This window comes from Sardina pilchardus, chromosome 3 (genome assembly GCF_963854185.1).
Source record: "Sardina pilchardus chromosome 3, fSarPil1.1, whole genome shotgun sequence".
Classification (NCBI taxonomy): domain Eukaryota; kingdom Metazoa; phylum Chordata; class Actinopteri; order Clupeiformes; family Clupeidae; genus Sardina; species Sardina pilchardus.
The window spans coordinates 9,368,417-9,378,857 of record NC_084996.1 but is presented as its reverse complement, the minus strand read 5'-3'; positions in this window follow the sequence as shown (position 1 = coordinate 9,378,857).

Below are 10,441 nucleotides of genomic sequence, written 5' to 3'. Positions count from 1 at the left end.
ATTTTAAACATTTAAATGCGTACTGTTTCACCATAATGTCAGATATCAGCAAAACTTGACCTGTAGTAAGTAGCAGACTACCACTGGCAACTACTACAGCAATCAGAATGGGGAAAATAGCTTTTTGTTGATTTATGATGAATATTTTCATCATTTAAATGCATACTGTTTCACCATAATGTCAGATATCATCAAAACTTGACCTGTAGTAAGTAGCAGACTACCAATGGCAACTACTACAGCAATCAGAATGAGAAAATATATTTTTGCAAATGTTTGGTGCCTATTATAAAACTTTAAATGTGTACTGTTTCACCATAATGTCAGATATCAGCAAAACTTGACCTGTAGTAAGTAGCAGACTACCATTGGCAACTACTACAGCAATCAGAATGAGAAAATATATATTCATAGATTTTTGGTGCATTTTTTATATTTCTTGATTTTGGTGCATATTTTAAACATTTAAATGTGTACTGTGTCACCACAATGGCAGGTATCAGTAAAACCTCACCTGTAGTAAGTAGCAGACTACCATTGGCAACGACTACAACAATCAGAATGAGAAAATATATATGTATTGATTTTTGGTGCTTATTTTAAACATTTAAATGCGTATTGTGTCACCATAATGTCAGATATCAGCAAAACCTCACCTGTAGTAAGTAGCAGACTACCATTGGCAACTACTACAGCAATCAGAATGAGAAAATATATTTTTGCTAATTTTTGGTGCCTATTATAAAACTTTAAATGTGTACTGTTTCACCATAATGTCAGATATCAGCAAAACTACCTGTAGTAAGTAGCAGACTACCATTGGCAACTACTACAGCAATCAGAATGAGAAAATGTCAGCAATCAGAATGAGAAAATGTCTTTCAAAAACGAATATCCAGCGAATATCAAACCCGCTGCTAACTTTTACCCGCTACAACAACAGCGTAATAAGACTAAATGGATCTCTGGGAAAGATCTCTCCTCCCCTGATGCTGTCTCACCTAATCACTCATACTATATCATACAGTATACCAGAAAACATTGGGACGTTGTGTAAAAGGCAAATAAAAACAGAATGTGATAACATACAAATCTCATAAAAACATGGCTGCAAAAAGGACATACTGTAGACAACTTCAAATGTTGAAAGTTAAAATGTTTACTATTTCATGGAAAATATACGTTCATTTTGAAGTTGATCCACGTTTCAAAACAAGTTGGGTGTTTAACTCTTTATTTAACAAAACGCTGTAAATGTTTAGGAACTGAGGAGACCAGTTTTGAAAATGAAATGTCATATTCCTGCCCAATGTAGGATTTCAGTTGCTAACAGTATGAGGTATTCCTAATCATATTTTTCATTCCATGATGCACCTAATTTGAGAGGTCTGGAGTCTCTGGACCACAGACAGGCCAGTTTAACACCTGCACTCTTCTTCCTTGGAACCACACTGTTTACACAGTGCATCACACAGAGTTAATTTTTACATTCTTTTCCTGAAATATTCAGGTCTTTCATGGAAAAGACATTGCCTGGGTGGCAGTATAGTATGTTCCTCAAAACCTGTAATATGCATCATTCAGAATCGATTGTGCCTTGTGCCTCAGTCCATTTTAAACAAGCTCAGGCCCAAATAAGACAGTATTTCTGTGTTTCTGTAATTGGTTGTTGTTGCATGGTAACGTTTAGCATTTCAGTTTGATAACTCACAGAGTTCTGTTATTCATTATTTTACCATCCAAAATAACTCATCTAATCACTGATCCTGATCCAATCATCAATATTGAGAGACCATCTGCAATACAGACATTAGAACTAAAACACAATGCAACATTTTCCTTGAGAAACCAGAGAATCCAGTGTGCAGCCTACAGTATACATTAGTGTTACAAGAGGGCCAAAATACTGTGTATATATAGTTTATGCATATTACAGATGTAGTCACAGAAAAGGGCTGATAGTTGTATTGACTCACCAATGAGAGGCAGGAGATAAATAGCACTCAACTTCATGGCAAAAGACGGAAACACTTATTCCCTATAAGTTAAGAAAAAAACAGAGTTAAACAGATTAAATGTCACAGGGTCCAAGTAAAAAAAAATAAGTGATGAAAAAGGATTGTCTTTAAAACTTTAGATTTAGTGGTTTTCCCATGGGTTTTGCCTTTCAAATCTGTAAATAGTTAAATAGTTGGTCAAATTGCACAGAACAATAATTCAATCCCAGTCCAACAAGCTGTCATGTGATACAATGTATTTAACCACTGAAGCAACATGAAAACATACTGTACCTGAGCTTTGCTGCTAAGTGTATGGCAATATGACATGGGACCAGGTCTGTATATAACCCTGTTGCACGAGATGATATTATTTTGCATGTTTATAATCTATGGTTTTCTTTTCACAGCAAAGGGTGACGCAATGTCAGTTAAATATTCACCTAAAGGGGTTTAGGAAAAGATAGAACACACAAAGCATTATTTGGGCCATATGGAAACTAGCCCATCCTGCAGAGTTAATGTTTGGCTATTCTATACTTCAGTGAATGCAAACAACTGACCAGAGTAACATTGTTATTCTCTGTTTAGATCGGGCCAGTTAGACTAGCTCTTTCTTGATCCATATTTTTATGTTAACAGATTTTCCACAAAAAGTGGAATGAGAAGTGAGTGAAAGAACAGAAGAAGAGCAACGTTTTGAACAGCTCTGCAAGAGAGTGGAAAGTGGAGAGTTATCCAATATATAAATATTACACGTTTGTAGATAATAATTGCAGATGGTAATTCATTAATCATATCAATATATACTCATTCAATAAACTAAAAATATTTGGTTTTGGGAAATAGTGCCAAATTATTGTAGGTGTTTTGATATAAACTGTATAAGGAAGGTGAAATATGTTTCATAATATATACAGTGTAAAAGGCGCCCCTGGCTATGAAACGTCATTGCAATGTCCAACGTAAAACTGATGTGAAACTGAGACAGTTTGAGATTCATATTATGGCTCATGTCCATAGACTTTGTAGGCCTAAGTGGATAACTGGAATTTCTTCTGAATAGAATTAGGGTGTGGTTGCATGATGGCTGTTTTGTTTACAGTTTATAGGGGGGGGGGGGGGGTTACCGTTTCATGAGATCATTTGAGAAACTAGATGACCACCACTCAGTTCTGCACATTCTCTCCACAAAAATAAATGACGCTTGCCAACTTGTCTGTATCTCATTGTGCAATTTATATGCACTTATCTCCTACTCTTGCAGCTCATGTGTAAATAAATTAGTGTGTGCATGAGTTTGCTTTTGTATACCTGTGTGTGTGTGTGTGTGTGTGTGTGTGTGTGTGTGTGTGTGTGAAATGTATTTATTTCCAATACTGTATTATAATTCACAAAGAAAATGTATGTCCTTAAAGGTTGGATATTTCCTCTCTTTTTTCATTTAAAGCATTAAGATCAATTTTCAAAAGATGGTTTTATATTCCTCTTCATAGTCAACTTTAGCATGTGTTCCAATACTCATGGAGGTAACTGTATTATCATCCATGGATACAAATGGCGAAGTCTAACCTCTGAACTTCTTTTCAAAGTAGCCTACATCAGATTGATGCATTTAAACGTTCAAATATACAATATGGGAGGTGTTTTGACTGAATGTAAGAACAGTCATAGAGATATCCAGGATAATAGCAATGCTCGTCCCAAACAGTATTTCTACACCACAATGTTGTCCCACAGTGTCATTTTTCCCTGTTGCACCGACACTGGATTTGAGGGTTCCACCTGCCAAAACCCAGTTTAATCACTGGGTGGATAGCGTGCAAATTGTAGTGTGCAGCCCTTTGACACTGTGCGCAGAACTGATATGGAGTCTACTGTATGCGCGTCATGCACCAAAAAGTGAGCAGCGAGGCGAGGTGCTGAGGTAAATCACACCCCGAGCTACAGTATGTGGGCTTATTATACAGTATATGGAGAAGAGAAGGTATGTTGGCTTTTTTTCATGGGAGGGCCTGCCATGCACCACTGAACAAATGGAGCCAGGCAATGGCACAGTGTGGAGCATGGGGGAAGTGGAGTGCCGCGTGCTCCGACCAGTCAGGAACAAGGTTATGCGGAGCCCAGTCAGCTCCCTCTGGACCAACACCTCTGCCTGGGGGGAGGAGAAGGAAGTGATGGCTAGATGAGGTGGACGTGGCTGGAACTCTCGATGCAGCGCGCATGCATGTGCGGGACTGTTGAATCAAGATTGTATCAGCATTTCATACAGGGACGGACTGGGCAGTCTGGCATTTGGGCAGATGCCAGAAGGTGCTGCGCCGCGCCAATTTGACCACTCACGATTGTCTTGCAAGCTGAATAAGTTCCGAATCCACCTTTCTAAGTAATTCCCTACTACTTTGGGATAAACTAAAGCATAGTTTCAAACCAATCAGTTAATTTACAGATTTTTTTCTGTTCAGTCTCCATGAAATGCAAGTCTAAAAACCAATAGGGCTTTAAACTTAACAGCTGCATTAAGGCAGATCTATGCAAAAAAGTCACACCATTTCCCTTCACAATTTAAATCAGGCCAACATTTTGTACCGCCATCACATTGCTTTGTGTCGCAGTGAGTTCCGTGCACAGTAATACACAGCTGTGTGTGTCTTCAGCCTATAGATTCTGGCCCTTGAGTGTCAGTGTTTTACTGGAAGTGTCTCTGGAAAGGGTGAACTTGTAGTAGAAAACAGACTCTATAAACAATCAAATATGTTACTGAAAAACACTAGATCTCATGCAAATTGGTGACTATAGGCCATTTAGAGCCGTTTTAAAATGGCCTTTCACTGCGTTTCATCACAGATACACACACCAAGAAAACAGGGGCTAAAGATTGTTAGATTAGTTACTGAATGTGACTAAATGAATCACTAGTACTCTGCTACTTTCCATATTCCATTGTGGCACTAGACAAATAGTGAGGTAATTAGAAAGAGGAAGTGAAAGATCTTATCGCTAGTTTATGAAAATGTACACCATATAATGAACCATGACATTTTAGAGGGCCTACAGCATAACAGAGAGCTTTGTTTATTCTGCTCTGGAATCAGTCAGAGTTTCCAACTCAATGGTGTTTCAGTGTATTGGTTGCTTTGGATAAAAGCATGAGCCAAATGAGTAGATACTCAAATAACTACTACATAGTAATAATGTGATGAAGGCGAAGAGGTTGTGTGCATTGTGTGATTTCCAGATTTCACTGAGAAAACCATGGGGGGGGGGGGGGTGATGGGAGGGTCATCCAATTAAAATTAGTGTTAAGTTTAATCTCTTTCTGTAGCCAACCCACAAAACAACAAACCATAAATCATTCTAGACCTTACTGTACATCTCCTCAGCACCACTGGTAAACCGATTTGAGGTTCCCTACTGTACCTTCCTGGTGAAAAAAAAACATGAAGTCCCCACTTAGATAGCACAATGGCACTGGGGAGTGCCCTTGCAATGGAAAGGAATAAATCCCATTAAATGTATTGCCCTACAGTCTTCCTGGCCTAAGTAAGTGGAAGAAGACCCATCTCTTTGAATGAAAGCATTAGTGATTTGAGTTTCATGCGAACAACTAAGGGAAGCTAGTGGAGCTCAGTGAACATGGTATTATGGCTGCCTTGCATCACCTAGGTAGGTGTTACACATTGGTGGTGGTTAGTGAGGCTCCCCCTTCATGTTTTGGGTACCCTGGAAAGCGCAATGTAAATGAATGTGTTGCCTGAGACAAAGATCCTTAAGGCGGAGCAAGATACGTCGTCGTAATGTCACGATGTCATGCCCATAGACTTCAATGGAAAAGAGGCGGAAACAGCTCTGCATAAAGGGGGATTTTGCCCCCCTCCCTCTTGCGATTCGGGTTCCAGGAAGTGGCTTCTCATGAAGTATCTTGCTCCGCCCTTAATGATCTTTGCCTGAGATGTGGTTGCCATCTTGTCTGAATGTCTAATGTAAATTGAACTAGTTATTCAACTACATATACAGTACACACAGGTGAAAGAATTTCATATCATGGGCAAGAATACCAATAATTGAGTTATCCTGTTTTGGATTATTTGGCAAGAGCAAAATTAAGCCATGGCTATCTTTATCATTAGCCAACTGTTTATGTTTTAAAATACAACAAAAAAGTGTTTGATCTTCAGATGAGATGTTATGAACTGCACCAAATGTCATGTGTATGATTATCCTGACATCCTCTGGGAGTATGCCACGTTTTGTGGAGTTTCATCCATGGGGGCTATAAAATACAATCATTTATGTGTATATTTTGTGACTGTACACCCATCGGCCTGTAGATGGTGGTGTTGAGCAAAGAGTTGCTGGTTTAGGATGATACGGTCACACACACACACACACACACACACACAAACACACACACACACACACACACACACAAACACACACACATACTCGAATACACAAAAGAAAACTCATGCACACACTCATTTATTTACACATGAGCTGCAAGAGTAGGAGATAGGCCTATGTGCATATAAATTGCACAAATAGGAGATGCAGACAAGTCGGAAAGAGTCATTTATTTTTGTGGAGAGAATGTTCAGAACTGAGTGGTGGTCATCTAGTTTCTCAAATGATCTCATGAAACATTAAAAAAAAAACCTATAAACTGTAAACAAAACAGCCATCATGCAACCACACTCGAATTCTATTCAGAAGAAATTCCAGTTATCCACTTAGGCCTACAAAATCTATGGACATGAGCCATAATATGAATCTCAAACTGTCTCAGTTTCACATCAGTTTTTTACGTTTGACATTGACGTTTCATACCCAGGGGCGCCTTTTACACTGTATTACATTTCTGCAGTGCAAAGATGCTCATCTTTATATGAAGCATATTTCACCTTCCTTATACAGTTTATATACACAAAACACCTACAATAATTTGGCGCTATTTCTCAAAACCAAATATTTTTAGTTTATTGAATGAGTATATATTGATACATCTGATTAATGAATTACCATCTGCAACGATTATCTACAAACGTGTAATATTTCTACTCTCCACTTTCCACTCTCTTGCAGAGTTGTTCAAAACATTGCTCTTCTTCTGTTCTTTCACTCTCTTCTCATTCCACTTTTTGTGGAAAGTCTGTTAACTCAAAAATATGGATCAAGAAAGAGCTAGTGCTAGTCTAACTGACCCGATCTAAACATAGAATTACAATATACTCTGGTCAGTTGTTTGCATTCACTGAAGTACAGAATAGCCAAACATTAACTCTGCAGGATGGGCTAGTTTCCATATTGCCCAAATAATGCTTTGTGTGTTCTATATTTTCCTATAAACTATAAACTGTAAATAAAACAGCCATCAAGCAACCACACCCGAATGCTATTCAGAAGAAATTCCAGTTATCCACTTAGGCCTACAAAGTCTATGGACATGAGCCATAATATGAATCTCAAACTGTCTCAGTTTCACATCAGTTTTACGTTTGACATTGACGTTTCATACCCAGGGCCGCCTGTTACACTGTATCACATTTCTGCAGTGCAAAGATGCTCATCTTTGAAATATATTTCACCTTCCTTATACAGTTTATATACACAAAACACCTACAATAATTTGGTGCTATTTCTCAAAACCAAATATTTTTAGTGCATTGAATGAATATATTTTGATACATTAATGAATTACCATCTGCAATTATCATCTACAAATGTGTAATATTTCTACTCTCCACTTTCCACTCTCTTGCAGAGCTGTTCAAAACGTTGCTCTTCTTCTGTTCTTTCACTCTCTTCTCATTCCACTTTTTGTGGAAAATCTGTCCGTCAGGATGTTTCATCCAGCTCAGTTTGGTGTGTGATGGCAGCCCCTGCTCCTGCAGTTTTAGTTTTATCTGTGGAGTAGAACACAGCCGTGTTTTGACTCCACCATTAACACCCTCTATTTTCACGTAATGCTCTTAATCCTATCAATAAAAAAAAACATTCACGTACTCATTCATGCAGTCATCTGCTCATTCATTATCCCATTCTAATTCATTCATTCAGTCATTCATTCATATTGCATCTAGCAACATTAAGAAAAGCATTATAAAATGTTGTCAGTGACATGACATGCAATGCTTTTTTGATTGTGTCTATTGTCGGCAGGAGAGACTCACCTGATCTAGGATTTTATCCTGAACCACAGTGCTGTTTAGATCAAAGGCGGTGTCAACTTGCAGTTCCACTCTCACAATCTGCCTCCTCATCACTAGTACACACAAGAGTAAAACCATTCATATACAGTACAGTATACGTCTGCACTCCATCACTCCATCTCTCTGTCTCTGCATACTGTACGCATGATTAAGCTAGCAAAGACACTCCACTCACACTCAGGTTTGTTTGTAGTTCTACATGTACATCCCCCCGCCTGCATGTCCCCAACCCCCCCCCCCACACACACACACACACACACACACACACCAAAACAAAATAAATAATAATGAATGCACTACTGTCTGAATCACTGTTGCTTTAAAATGAAAATGCCATGGTACATATTATGGAACATATTGGTTTTCTTTAATGAGCCAACATTGCTAGGCCGCTTACTATGGAGATTATTCAAGACAAATGGTTGTGTTGAGAGAACTTACATGCATCACTCAATCATGTATTCCAATTATTTCCTTTATTGACTTGTGATTAAATGTATTCCTTGATTAATAACTGGTTATTGGATTGTATTGCTCACCTCCTTCTCCTTCAACTGGGATTTGGGTTGAGGGCTGGGGTCCCATTCCTGAGGCTGAATCTGTAGTGTGTTGAGGGCACCTCATTAGTTATGATTATGGAACCAATTCTTATAGCATTAGCATTGTTTGTATAGGCTAACATTTTATCTTGCAGTGCCTAGTAGGCCTACAGTAGTTAATTGGTCAACTTCAACTAGTTACAGACCTACATGTACATTACATTCATCTGATCTTTCAGGGCAATTAACATGGCGTGTTTAAATAAAATAACACTGCACAGATTATTGAAAATTGTTGTCTTGATTCAACCAGGTTAAAATGAAATCTGTATCATTAGCAGCCTACAGTAGCTAGCTAGTGTGTATCATGGCATCATTTGTCAGTGACACTTCTTTTGGAAAAAAACAAGTGAACAATTTGGGTTGGCCACTTCCTATTCCAACATGACTGCACAAGTGCACAAAGTAAGGTCCACGAAGACATTGACATGAAGACAGAGTTTGGCGTGGATAAATTTGACTGGCCTCAGGGACGTGCACAGGGGGGTTGCTCAGGTTGCTCGGGCAACTGCCCATATGCCCTTCTCGACTCATGTTGCCCTTCCGAGGGCAAAAACGAATAATAAATCGTAGGCTACAATGGATGCAGAATTTCACGTGGGCCTAGATTTTTAAAAGATTGCAAAGTAAAAGTAGCCTCATTCACTTCCATTGGGGCACCGAGAGCGAAAGTCAGTTTACAAAGCAAATTCTGTTTACGTAGGCTGTAGTTGCAGCGCTGCACGCGACCGGTGTTATGTGGTAACTGGCTTCCTATGTCAACTGGCTTCCTTGATGACGTTCCACGATTGATGACGTTTCTTCGACAGATGTGGTAGCAAAATAACTCGGTCGCCAGATAACATGATCAGCCGTGTTAACTTGCTACAATCATGATATACATGGAATAAGTCAAGTAGCCTACACGTCAAAATTATCCTACAGATAGTTCGTGGTGTGAATAGATGAGTAACAGACTGTCAATCTTGCAGCCTAGTGTATTGCTGGTTCGAATCCCACGTGGAGTTATAATTACTTTATAGGTATTCATTTTTCGATGGCATAGGCCTATTCATGATCCAGTGCACGTAGCCTACTACAACCAATTTTGACATTTAAAGATGTCATGCATATTTGTATTAGTTCGTCTCCCGTTTATATCAGAAAGTTGACAAATCAAGGTGCCACATCTGTCGAAGAAACGTCATCAATCGTGGAACGTCATCAAGGAAGCCAGTTGACATAGGAAGCCAGTTACCACATAACACCAAAGTCTTTTTAAAGCTCATATATAAGTGTCTCTGATAACACCGGCACCTGAGTTGAGCCTGCATGACAGTCTATCGCGGCCCTAGACGAAAGATATTGTTGCGGTTGTCTGGTGAGACCGACTGCCTCCTCAACGTTGTCAGAAAAGGTTAGTTTGTGATGTATAACAAACAAACAATAATCATCATGAAGTTGTATGATATGAATTACAATCTCCATAAATCCAGGCTGAGTTTGCTACGTTTAGCCTAAATAATCAGACAGCCTGCAAGCAGACAAGCAGCCCGTTGTCCCATACTATTTTTTTGGTATCTATAGGCATAATAGTTTGTTTCTCACATTTCGTTTTAGCAAGAAGAATGAATGATGGAAGTAGCCTAATGCATCA